Source organism: Panthera pardus, unplaced genomic scaffold (assembly GCF_024362965.1).
Source record: "Panthera pardus isolate Hobbes unplaced genomic scaffold, ASM2436296v1 HiC_scaffold_5, whole genome shotgun sequence".
NCBI classification, from domain to species: domain Eukaryota; kingdom Metazoa; phylum Chordata; class Mammalia; order Carnivora; family Felidae; genus Panthera; species Panthera pardus.
The window spans coordinates 3224561-3237633 of NW_026526980.1; the positions used below are offsets into that span (position 1 = coordinate 3224561).

A 13073-nucleotide genomic window follows, 5' to 3' on the forward strand; every position below is an offset into this window, starting at 1 on the left:
TAGGCAGAACCTTGTAACTGCCTCAATTAATACAATACGGGGGAAGTGATGTTAGTTAACTTCCAACACTAGGTCATGAACATGATACAACTTCCAGCTGACTCTCTCTCTCTCTCTCTCTCTCTCTCTCTCTCTCGGCATGTTTGGCCCTGCAACCCAGCCACGACGCTGTTTGAAGACCCAAACCAACCACGCAGAGAGACCCATGTGGAGAGAAACTGAGGACCAGCCTGCATGCAGCTTCGACCACCGAACGTGGGAGTGAGGGAGCCTTCAGGCGTCTTCTAGCGGAAGCCCTGGGTAAGGAGGAGCAGACACAAGTCCTCGTGGCTGACGCGCCTTCTGAACTCCTGAGCCACGGCACCTGGGAGCAAAGTACACAGTGTCCCAGTGGCAATAAGTTGGGGGGCACTGGGGAGCAGCTAACACGTCAGGGGTTGAAACCGGGAATCCCTGGCTCTTTCCGCTCTACTTCCGCCCTTTCCCAGCTCTTGCTACCTGCTGAACCACCAGCAGTGTTCTCAGCAAGTCGGCAGGCTCCCATCTCCCAGCCTGGGGACCTCCGACTAATCTCAAGAGCAGTCATTTATATTTGGAGAAGAAAAATCAGAATCCAAAGACAATTGTTCACAGAATGTGGAAGAGGCTCTCCTGTCTTTGGTGAGAGCTCTGGTTCTTTCCAGAAAGGAGAGGCTCCAGCCCACGGATGGTCCACCCCCATGCCAGAAAACCTGAGTCAAACAAAAAGTAATGAGAACGTCTGTTCATGCCTGCCGCCCTTGCCGTTTGCTCCGATCACAAAGGCTCCTTTTTTGTTGTTGTTGCCGTGTTTAATAAGTCTCTAAGCATCTGCCAAGGCAAGCATTCTCTTTTCTATGCCCACCTTACCTCCCTCCAAAACAGTGGGGCTTCTTCCTTCCATTTGGTGTAGCATTAAAAAAAAAAAAAAATTGCACTTAACTTTTCCTGGGCAGGCCTAGAAGCGCATCTGTGAGCCTTCAGGCTGGAGAGCCCAGTTTGGCTGAATGTGAATCTGTTTTCTTCCTTCTGGGCATGAAGATCCATTAGGATGCATTGCAAGATGGGAAATGAAAAAAGAAGGAAAGAAAGAAAGAAAGAAAGAAAGAAAGAAAGAAAGAAAGAAAGAAAGACCCAACCATCTCGTCCTAAGCTCTTTAAAAATAATGCTAATTAAAACAACAACAAAAAATAAGGATAATTGAAACAAAGAATGTATTCATTTATACACCACCAGGGAATTCAAGCGTAGTTTGTCTCTGGATGAGGCTGGACCCAGCAGCTCAGATAATACCATCCGGACTCAGAATCTCTGTATTCATCAGCTTTGCCTTCTCTGTGGGGTTTCATTTCCTGGCTCCTCTGGGTGTTACATGGCCACTTCACTGAATCAAATGTAGAGGAAGGCAGAGTTTCTCTGTCCAATAGCTTGAAAAGACATCAAGGAATGGGGACTTGTTTTCTCTGGCTGACCCTTCCTGGGTCATGAGCCCTGTCCTCAACCAATCAGCATGGCCCGGAGGAGTCCACCTGTTGGCTTCCTTTAGGTCAAAGGCTGTGAATCTGACTTTACAGGAGACTGATAAAACAGAACACAAGTGGCCACTACCGGATGGAATTAGGATGCTCTGAGAAAGACACGTTAAATATCCACAGACTCTCATAGAAGATTCTACTCACAGAAGATGATGCAGAAATGGTCCTTATGAACACTTGAAAAGATGCCTGAGCTCACTGGTAATCTGGGAAATGCAAAGTAAAACATCAAACAAGAAATAACATTCCCACCTCTCCCATCCAGGGGTGATAAGTGAAAGCTGTACCTAGCTAGCGTTGGTAAGAGTACAGGAACGGGGGGCGCCTGGGTGGCTCAGTCAGTTAAGTGTCTGCCTTCGGCTCAGGTCATGATCTTACAGTTCGTGGGTTCGAGCCCTGCATCAGGCTCTCTGCTGTCCATGCAGAGCCCGCTTCAGGTCATCTGTCCCTTTCTGTCCCTGCCTCTCCCCTCCCCACCCTCTGAAGTAAGTAAAAAAATAAGCAAGCAAGCAAGTAAGTAAGTACAATGTATCAAGTGCAAACAGCAACATGCAAAAAATGCAGGAGGTATGATCCCATTTGTGGAAAAGAGAAAATATTTAAGAGACGGTCTGGGTGGCTGGGTCAGTTAGGTGTCTGACTCATGGTTTCGACTCAGGTCATGATCTCAGGGTTTCGTGAGTTTGAGCAGTGAGTTCACAGGCAGCTCGGAGTCTGCTTGGGATTCTCTCTCTCGCTCTTTCTCTCTGCTCCTCCCCCACTTGTGCTGTCTCTCTTTCAAAATATATAAACTTAAAAAAAAAAAACTTTAAAAAATTTCTAAAAAGAGAGAGTAGAATGCAATGGTAATGTGTATAGAATTTGGGGCCGGGCTATCTGGGTTCGAATCCCAGCCCCCTGTCTCTGAAGCCGTGTGGCTTTGGGGAGTTTACCTCACCCCTCTGGGTTGGCATTTCCTCCTGTGTAAAAGAGAGATTATGGAATTCGTGGCATATGGTCATGTAGATTAAATCAGTTCACCTATGTAAACTGCTTTCAGCAGTGCCTGACATGTAGTCAGTGCCCAGTTGGCGTGAGCTGATAGCCCTGTGCACAAATCCACATAAATGCAGAGCAAAGAGGCTGTAAGGATGTGCTCCAAACTGTTGATGGCAGAAGCTGATAGCAAGGAACTTCGTACTTTGCTGTACATCGATTTGAATCGTTAGAGTCTTTCACAAAAATATGTTTGTGTATGACCAGAGTAATAGTTTTAACCCCCTGCCCTCAGATCCCCCACCGTGATGTCCCTTCACAGGCTTCCTTTTGTGGAATACTGTCATGTCATTCTGTGAGGGACAGGGCAGGGTCTAGCAGGGACCAGCCTCTAGTGGAGGCCCAACCCCCACTCTTGTGGGGATGGAGAAAGGAAAGCTGCCAGAGGTTAAACCACTTGTCCAGCCTCAAGCTTTGACTCACTGGCCAGACAGGGGCCCACGCCCAGAATCCTGTTACCTCCAACTACCCCCCCCCCCCCCCCCCCCCCGCCTCCCATTTCTGCCTTGGGCCTCAGGCCTCAGCAGTCCATGCTCTTTATGCCCTTAAGTCACATTTTCCTCCTTCTTTAGGCTGAACAAACTGGCTAAATGGCCCTCACTCCAAATGTTCTGTTGTAGCAGAGCCTGGGTGGCTCGGTTGGTTAAGCTTGATTTCAGCTCAGGTCATGGTCTCATGGTTCATGAGATTGAGCCCCACAGCGGGCTCTGTGCTGATGGTGCAGAGCCTGCTTGGGATTCTTTCTCTCCCTCCCTCTGCCCCTCCCCTACCTCTCAAAATAAATAAACTTAAAAAAAAAAAAAAAAAAAGAGGGGCGCCTGGGTGGCTCACACGGTTGAGTATCCGACTTTGGCTCAGGTCCTGATCTTGTGGTTCGTGATTTCGAGCCCCACGTCAGCCTCACTGCTGTCAGCGTGGAGCCCACTTTCTTTGGATCCTCTGTCCCTCTTTCTGCTTTGGATACTCTGTTCCCTGCCTCTGCCCCTCCCACTCTCTCTCTCTCTCCTCTCTCTCTCTCTCTCTCAAAAATACATAAACACATAAACATTTTTTTAAATGAAAAAAAAAAAAAGAAAGAAATGTCCTGTTCTGTCCTCTTGCCAAACCTGGGAAGCAGACAATATTTCCTCATTTTTCAAGTGAGGAAATTGGAGAACAGAATGGTCACGTAGCATGCCAAGGGCACACAGCTAATAAGCAGCAGAGCTGGGTTTCACAGCCATCTCTTTCTGATGTTAAGGCTGTGTTCTTTTTTAAAAAGTGACTTAATTAGTGGGGTTTTTTTTTTTACTATCCTTATTTTTATTTCCATGTTTTGCTAAATAAGTTTAAAAAATTTTTTTTAAATGTTTATTTATTTTTGAGGGAGAGAGACTGAGCAAGGAAGGAACAGAGAGAGAGGGAGACACAGAATCCGAAGCATGCTCCAGGCTCTGAGCTGTCAGCACAGAGCCCGATGCGGGGCTCCAACCCACAAACCTTGAGATCATGACCTGAGCTGAAATCGGATGCTTAAGCGACTGAGCCACCCAGGCACCCCAGGGTTTTTTTTGTTTTTTAGATTTAATTAGCGTTTTAAAATAAGTTACTCCCGGCACCATCCATCCAAGAAAACCTAAAAGCTGGACTGCTCTCTGAGGTTTTACCGCTGCCAGGGTTCAGACCTTACAGGGGCCTCGGATTCTTGCATCCGGGATCTACGTGTCTCTCTGGGCCCTGCTGGCCTGGACCGAATGTGTGGTTTTGCCTGGGTCAGACTGTCCCAGCCAAGAGGGCAGAGTCAAGATGAGAAAGGAACCTTGGACTATGTTGAGCCCCTGGCTTCACCCCAGGGAAGAGCCCGGCGAGGCCAAGAACCAGAGTATGAAAGAGTCAGCACACAGGGAAGCAGAAACGATGACTCAGCTCCGGGTCATGATTTCCCTCTTCCTTGCCTGAGACATGAGTCATGGCCTGTACGTCTTTAATTTTCTGACTTCTAACTCATCCCAGCAGGGAATGGGAAGCTGATGAAGGAAAGCTCCCTGCAGCATGGGCCGTGGCCCCAGATGGCCCGACTTCAAATTCTGTCTTCCACTTACTAATCGTGGGACCTTAGCAAATCACTGAGCCTGCATTTCCCCGTCTGTGAACTGCAGATGCTAACGCCTATCTTGCTAGGTTCCTCCACCTAATCAGGATTCACTGAGCACCTACTATGTGCCAGGCAAGGGGATGTGGTAGTAAATAAAACAGACAAAAGTCCTGCCCCCATGAAGCTTACATCCCAGGGAGAAAAAACAACAATGAACAAATTTGTGTATGTCACATTGTAATGTATACATTACATTGTAACATATAGGTCACATTGTAACATATGACATTGTACTATCAGCTGGAGACCAGCAGAGGTCTGCAAGGGTGAAGAATCCAACGGTGAGGCAGGACAGAGGGTCAAGAGGGTTGATGGAGACAGTTCTATAAACTAGCAGGGGAGGGGCAGAGAGAGAGGGAGAGAGCATCCCAGGCAGGCTCCACACTGTCAGCACAGTGCAGGGCTGGAACTCACAAACTGTGGGATCATGACCTGAGCCGAAGCCAAGAGTCACTTGCTCAACTCACTGAGCCATGCAGGCACCCCAGTGTTAATCGCTTTAAAGTGAACAATTCAGGGGCGCCTGGGTGGCTCAGCCGGTTAAGCATAGGACTTCGGCTCAGGCCATGATCTCGTGGTCCATGAGTTCGAGCCCCGTGTCGGGCTCTGTGCTGACAGCTCAGAGCCTGGAGTCTGTTTCTGATCCTGTGTGTCCCTCTCTCTGCTCCACCCCCGCTCATGCTCTGGCTCTCTCTCTCTCTCTCAAAAATAAATAAACATTAAAAAAATAAAGTGAACAGTTCAGTGATGTTTGGTGCATTCACACTCCTGTGCAACCATCACCTGCATCTGCTTCCAAACTATTTTATTTTTTCTTTTTTAAATTTTTAAAAAATGTTTATTTTTGAGAGAGAGACAGAGTGTGAATGGGGGAGGGGCAGAGAGTGAGGGAGACACAGATTCCGAAGCAGGCTCCAGGCTCTGAGTTGTCAGCACAGAGCCCGATGCGGGGCTTGAACTCAGGAGCTGTGAGATCATGACCTGAGCCGAAGCCGGATGCTCAACTGACTGAGCCACCCAGGCACCCCACCAAGGTGTCATCACCCCAAAAGGAAACCCTTAACCCACCAAGCAGTAACCCCTCATTTCCCTGTTCTCCAAACTCCCCCATCCCCTACAACCAAAAGTCTGCTTTCTGACTCCGTGTATTATGTATTTCTGGGTTTGAATCCTGAAATATTTTATATTTCATATAGGGGCACCTGGGTGGCTCAGTCGGTTAAGCGTCTGACTTCGGCTCAGGTCGTGATCTCACAGTCGGTGAGTTCGAGCCCCAAGTTGGGCTCTGTGCTGACAGCTCAGAGCCTGGAGCCCACTTGGAGTTCTGTGTCACTCCCTCTCTCTCTGCCCCTCCCCCGTCCCTGCTTACATTCTCTCTCTCTCTCAAAAGTAAATAAACATTTAAAATAAACAACTAAATATTTCACATAAATGGAAGTACAGAACCAGCGGACCTCTTGTGTCTGGCTTCCCTCACTTATGGTAATGTTCTGGAGCCTCAGTCTGCCTTGTAGCAAGTATAAGACCTTCTTTCCTTTTTACGGCTGAATGCTATTCCATCATAGGGATGGACCACATTGCTGATTCCTTCTTCCTCAGGTGAAGGGCCTCCACAAGTGTGACTCTCCAGAGGGGCATCTGGGTGGCTCAGTCGGTTAAGCATTCAACTCTTGATTTCGGCTCAGGTCAAAATCTCACATTTCGTGAGTTCGAGCCCCACATCAGGCTCTGCGTTGACAGTGTGGAGCCTGCATGGGATATTCTCTCTCTCTCTCTCTCTCTCTCTCTCTCTCTCTCTCTCTCTCTCTCCCTCTCCCTCTCTTTCCACCCTTCCCCTGCTCTTGATCTCTCTCTCTAAATAAATAAACTTAAAAAAAAATGTTTGACCCTCCAGACTCACGGAGTCTCATCACTGCCCCAGGAGGTGATTCCAGGAAGCTCTGTGAGGGCGTGAAATGAGACAGGGCTCAAAGAAGGACCAGCAGAGGGTTCTCTTGAGGAACCCAGCAGGTTTGTGCCGTGTGCCGCTGGCGGTCAGCTTAACCGGGGCTGGTGCAGTCACCTGAGGGACCATGCAGGGTACAGGTCAGGGGGCTGGGTGCAGGGCGGAGAGACTGAGGCCTCAACCCCCAACTGCTGTCCACACCTGATGGGTGTAACGTTGGAACTTCAGCTCCCTGGGGTTTCCAGGCTGAGCCAGAGCGCGCCCCCACGTGGACAGGAGGGATGCAGGTCCTGTAGGGCAGAAGCAGGGAGAGAACAGGAAACCATCTGGCTGCAGGACAGCCAGGGGAGCGAGGGGATGTGTCGCATCGACACCCTTACATGCACGGTGATGTGTGATCCGTGCAGGGCAAAGCTTTAAGTGCTTCACAAATATCCCTTCGCTGACTCTCCATGACAGCCCCACGAGACAAGTGTTGTCATCCCCGCTCTACAGATGGAGAAACTGAGGCGTGGAGGAATGGCGAACAACTCACACAAGATCCTCCCGTAAGTCAATGGCAGAGCAGGATTCAAACCCAGAAAGTCTATGCTGGTCGTGAGCGCTTCACCACCCTTGCCCGCCCATTGTGTCTTCCCTCCTGTCGGGTCTTCCATATAGATTCAGCCGCCTATTTCCTTCAGGTCTCAGCTTGCGGACCACCTCCTCCAAGAAGCGACCGTGATCACCTCTCCTACTAGTACTTTTGGCAGAGATCTGTTTGTTTTCCTCATAGCACTTAACAGTTTGTAATAATTTTCTCTGTTGCTTTACTTACTTACCATCTGCGACTATAAGCTTCATGAGGACAGGGGCCCATCTGTCTTGTTCACTTTGAATTCCTACTTCTTATCTCAGGGACTGGCTCCGTGTAGGAGCTTAATAAATAGTATGTGCCCCTGGAGAGTAGGTGAATAATTAAATAAATGAATCCAACATACAAAATATATTGACGTCATGTTTCTATAGGCCTGACATATACACATTGCATTGTTTTCCAAATATTAATTAATGGGGCCTTTGGAATTTCCCTGAGGGGTTGGCCGAGGGTGCTTCCATGTGGAAGATGCAGGACACAAATAGAGCGAAATAGAGCGAAATGATTTACTCTGGGTCACTGGTGACTCAATGTCTGGGAATAGAAACACACTCCAAAACCTTTGCTCTAATTAGTCAAGGTAATTATTAGGCACAATAATTAGGCATGAATGACCTCAGCCAGGCTGTTTTGTAACCTCTGGAATTTAAGACCTGTACTAATTTTGCTTTAATGGCAGGATTTGTTGTGGCTTGCCACCCACACCCCTTCTCTGCTTTTTCTGAGCAAACAAACATTTGTCTCAAAACACAATCTTTTGGGGGCATCTGGCTGGCCGAGTCGGTAGAGCATGTGACTCTTGATCTCAGTCTTGGGGTTTTGAGTTCGAGCCCCACATTGGGTGTGGAGCGTACTTGGAAATAAAACCTTTAGGGGCACCTGGGTGGCTCAGCCGGTTGAGTGAATAACTCTTGATTTAGGCTCAGGTCACGATCCCAGGGTCGTGTGACCGAACCCCATGTCAGGCTCCACGTGGAGCATGGAGTCTGGTTAGGATTCTCTCTCTCTCCCTCTGTCCTTCACCCACTCGTGCTCTCTCTCTCTCAAAATAAAAATAAAATAAAATAAAATAAAATAAAATAAAATAAAATAAAATAAAATAAAATAAAATCTTTAGAAAACACACACACGCACACACCCTTTTCAATAAGAGATGCTTGGCCTCACCCACCGTCACATTCTGGAGTCGTCCCTCAGATTACTGCCCTCTGACACAGCTTTTGCCTTTGTGGGATTCTTTTGGCTTGGGGTTATTGTAAGAGGTGGACTCTGGTCCCTGAGAAACTCCTCTCCTGGCTCCTTCGCTTATTGAAGCGATATTTACTGCGCCCCCTTCTGGGAGCAGAGGTCTATGCACCCCCAACAGAGCCAACAGGGAGCAAAACGATTCCCACCCTGGAAAAGAATTCTCAGGGCGTCCCTTGGCAGGGTGAGGAGGGTTTACGCATTTTGGTTTCCTCTTTATCTTACTCTTGGCTCGTCATCGCAGCTAGCATTTCCCATGATCTTCCTCTATATGATGCGTGGTGTTATGTGAGTTTACTAGAAACAGTCCTAGAAATAGTCCTATGAAGAAGGTTATTACTATTAGTGCTAGGATTACCGCCCCCGTTTTACAGATGTATGGGGGCTTAAGTGACTTGCCCGAATTCACACAGTTGTTAGGTAAGTGACAGTGGCAGGACCTGAACCCAGTCTTCAGAATGGGTGCTCTTACCCACTATACCAGGCTCACTATACCAATATTTTGGATTCTCCAGAAAGGTCTCCAAATTCTCTGACATTGTACACCCACTTCTTTTTCTGTTTTATTTATTTATTTAGAGGGAGGGGCAGAGAGAGAGGGAGACAGAGAATCCCAAGCAGGCTCCCCCACTGTCAGCACAGAGTCTGACACGGGCCTCGAACTCACAACCTTGAGATCATGACCTGAGCATTACTCAACTGACTGAGCCCCCCAGGTGCCCCTGCTCACCCACTTCTATACTCACAAGACAAACATTTCCGGGGGACCCTCTGGCTGATGGCAAGGCCCCAGTAAGGCAATGAGTAGGGATATGGAGATGAACCAAAGCCAATGCTTGCCTTAGAGTTGGGGCCATTTGGAGGAAGGACCAGGACTTTGGAGTGGGACCCTGGCCTCAAATCCTGGCTGGGTCAGTAATTAGGGTTGCCAGATTTAGCAAATCAAAGCATAGGTCACACAGTTACATCTGACTTTCAGATAAACAATGAATAACTTCTTAGTATAAGTATGTTCCATGCATGTGTTGCATTTCATCTGGCAACCTTACAGGTAATTAATTGCTGTGTGACCTTGGGTCCTTCACTCAATCTCTCTGATCTCAGATTCCCTGCTTTCCCAATGAGGAAACCAATTCCCATTGCACAGGGTTGCTTTCAGAAATAAGAAAGGGTGTGGGGAGCCTGTGTAGCTCAGTTGCATGAACGTCTGACTTTGGCTCAGGTCATGATCTCACGGTTTGTGAGTTTGAGCCCCACGTCGGGCTCTGTGCTGACAGCTCAGTGCCTGGAGTGTGCTTCAGATTTCAGACTCTTTCTGTACCTCTCCCGCTCGTGCTCTCTCTGTATCTCTCAAAAATAAATAAACTTAAAAAAAGAAAGAAGAAAGGGTGACTATATTAAGCACTAGGAATGCTGAGGTGCTTCCTAACTGGTCCATTTTCATAGGCAGCCCGCTCCAACTTGCCCCGTACAGGAGCTGGGGTAGAGGGGACTTTGAAAACCAGCTCAGTCCACGGCCTACTGAAAACCTTTTGAGGTACCCAGGGCACCTGGACTGAAGCCCAAAGGCATCTGGATGTACCTCAAGTCCCCTCGCAGCAGGTGGTGTCCAGGGCAGAGACCCTTCTCGGAAACCACCGCAGCGGCTAACCTAGGATTGTATTCTCTCTGCATCTCCCCAAGGGCCCAGCTCCAGGCTTGAAGCTCCCAGAGTGAAGGAGGAGCGAAATGCATGGGGATTTCAGGCCTGAGATGTGGAAACAGTCCAGTGGGCTACCACCAGATATCCCTCTGTTTCTCTCCAACCTCCTGAATCTTCCCCATCTCGGCCACCCCTCCCCAAACGGCTGTTTGCTGCCGAATTGCAATAACCTTCTTGCAGGTTTACCGGCTTCCAGATTAAAACTAACCGCAGCAGAATTTTTAATCTGAAAATTTTAGAGGGAATAAGGGCACCTGGCTGGCTTAGTCGGTCGAGCACGTGACTCTGGATCTCAGCATCTTGAGGCTGAGCCCCACGTTGGGTGTAGAGTTTACTTAAAGAAAAAAACGGGGGCACCTGGGTGGCTGAGTCAGTTGAGTCTGACTTGATTTCAGCTCAAGTCACGATCTCACAGCTGTGAGACCGACCCCCTCGTCGGGCTCTGTGCCGACAGTACAGAGCCTGCTTGGGATTCTCTCTCTTCCTCTCTCTCTCTCTGCCCCTCCCACTCCCTCCTCTCCTCTCTAAAATAAAATTTTAAAAATTTAAAAAAGAAAAAAAAACAAAACAAGTAGAAAGAATAGAAAAATGGACTAGCTCATCAGCTCACGGTGATGACATTAAAAAAAAAAAAGACATTAAGACATTAAAAAAAGAAGACATTAAAAAAAAAAGTCTCTTTTGTGAATCTTGCACATCAAAAGCCTTGGCTTTCAAGATTATCATCTCTGCCATGAGTTTCAAAAGCCCGTTTAGGAACTTGGTGAAAGCCAAGAATTTGGCTGTTTGGCCACTTTCTGCTTTCTTTGTTTGAATTGGTTTGGGTCAAGCCTGTCCAAGGGATGTGTAATGATTCAGGCCTCAACCTCAGGACTGGGTTTTGTGGGGAGAGGGGTCAGAGGGTTTCTTTTATAAAGGGAACAAACATAGCATTGCTGCGTGTGCAAAACATGCTAGTCATTGCTATTTTTGTTGTCAGAATAATTTTAGTGAATTTCAATGATTTCTCAGAACACTCACAGATGTGATGGCCACTCCTTTGTTCTTCTTTTGTATTATTATTTTTTAAATTTTATTTTAAGTGTATTTATTTTGAGTGAGAGAGAGAGAGAGAGAGAGAAATGAGTGCCAGAGAGGGGCAGAGAGAGAGGGAGACAGAGAATCCCAAGCAGGCTCCACACTGTTACCGCAGAGTCTGGTTCAAGGCTCAAACTCACACACAGCAAGAACATGACCTGAGCCTAAAGCAAGAGTTCGATGCTTAACTGACCACCCAGGCGCCCCTCCCCCCCGCCAACCCTCGTTTTTTTCCCTATGTTTTTAAGCTCTTCAACTACCATTTCTCCTAATTTAAACTCTCGCCAGATCCTAACTCCCAACTCTGGGGTAGTTATTCTCTGCACTGAATAAGTCAGTATCCTAGGTGTTTCTGCAAGAGCACCTTCTCAGGGCTGCACCCATCCAGGCTGGCAAACCAGTGGCTTGGCTGTCACCTGAAGCCCCGTGTCATCTGAAAATCTGATGCTCCTGCTTTGCGTTGCATCATCTGATTTCCGGTCATAAGCATTGGCATTAATGTTGAAGTCAGTCACCCGTTTAAAAAAAAAGCACAAAGTCCCTTTGCAGCCAAATCCACTGAAATTTCCCAATGTTTTCCAACACCAGAAGTCTCTGAGAATCAGGACTTAGCCAGACAGGATAATTCAGGCCCAGACATGATACACACTGAAGGGGAAGGAAGGATGGTTAGGGGTGAGAGCCACTTACTGAGAATAGAATCCCTGGTGTTTATCCTCAGCTCAGCCAACAACTTCCCTGGTGCCCCCACAGGCCACAGCCAGGCTCTGTTTCCAAACGGCAGTTTTCCTGATGACAAAATCGGAAGAGCCTTGTGTCCTTACAGCTAGAGGCAAGAACCCTTGTGTGTTTTTTTTTTTAAAGTGGACCAAATGATCACAATTGGTTGTGATTTTTTTTTTTTAATGTTTATTTACTTTTGAGAGAGAGAGAGAGCTTGCACAAGGGAGGGGCGAAGAGAGACAGAGAGAGAATCCCTAACAGTCCTGATGTGGACTTGATCCCACCAGCCGTGACATCATAACCTGAGCCAAAATCAAGAGCCAGATGCTCAATCAACTGATCCACCCAGGCACCCTGGGTGATTTTTTTTTTTTAATAATAAAGTTTTAGAACAGTTTTAAATTTACAGAAAAGTTGTGAAGATAGTGCCAGCAATTCTCCATATACCCCACACCGTCTGCGTTTCCCGCATGATTTTCCCATATTACAAACACCTTACATTATTATCATGTATTTGCACCAACTGACCAATGTTTTTATTTATTTTGTGGAATTCTTTTCAATGTTTACTTTTGAGGGAGAGAGCAAGAGACCGTGTGTGAGCAGGGAGAGGGGCAGAGAGAGGGAGACACAGAATCTGAAACAGGCACCAGGCTCTGAGCTGTCAGCACAGAGCCTGACATGGGGTCCGAACCCACCAACAGCGACACCAGATGCCATTGAACTGTAGGGTTGTCGATTTTAAAGCTAATTTCCTATTTGGGGCACTTAGGTTATTTTCAGTTTTGGGTCCTACAAATTTTGTAATAAGCTAGGTTGGGTTTTCTGCTAACCAAATCTTTGCATACAGATTTGTTTTCTTCACATAAACTTCTAAACATAGAATCGAAGGGTTAGGGTGACATATTTGAAATCTTTGGATGCGAACTGCCGAACGCCCTCCGCATTTCCACTCTCACCCCGGACAGCGTATGAAATGCCGATTTCTCTATATCCCCACCAACACCGCATATTAAATAGT

The 13073-nt window shown here is 47.4% G+C and overlaps 1 long non-coding RNA gene across 2 annotated transcripts; it reads right to left on the bottom strand.

The window, feature by feature from the left end:
- Nucleotides 1-1210: 1210 nt before the first annotated feature.
- On the bottom strand, nt 1211-11998 carry LOC109278304 (uncharacterized). Of its 2 annotated transcripts, XR_008419378.1 has the most exons (3): nt 11694-11990; nt 6624-6958; nt 1211-1760 (listed from the first exon to the last, which is right to left on the bottom strand). It is a non-coding gene; the product is annotated as an uncharacterized LOC109278304 (long non-coding RNA). The 2 variants fall into 2 exon arrangements; XR_008419377.1 differs by lacking the exons at nt 1211-1760; nt 6624-6958 and adding an exon at nt 7798-8347 and having other exon boundaries at nt 11694-11998.
- Nucleotides 11999-13073: the final 1075 nt, after the last annotated feature.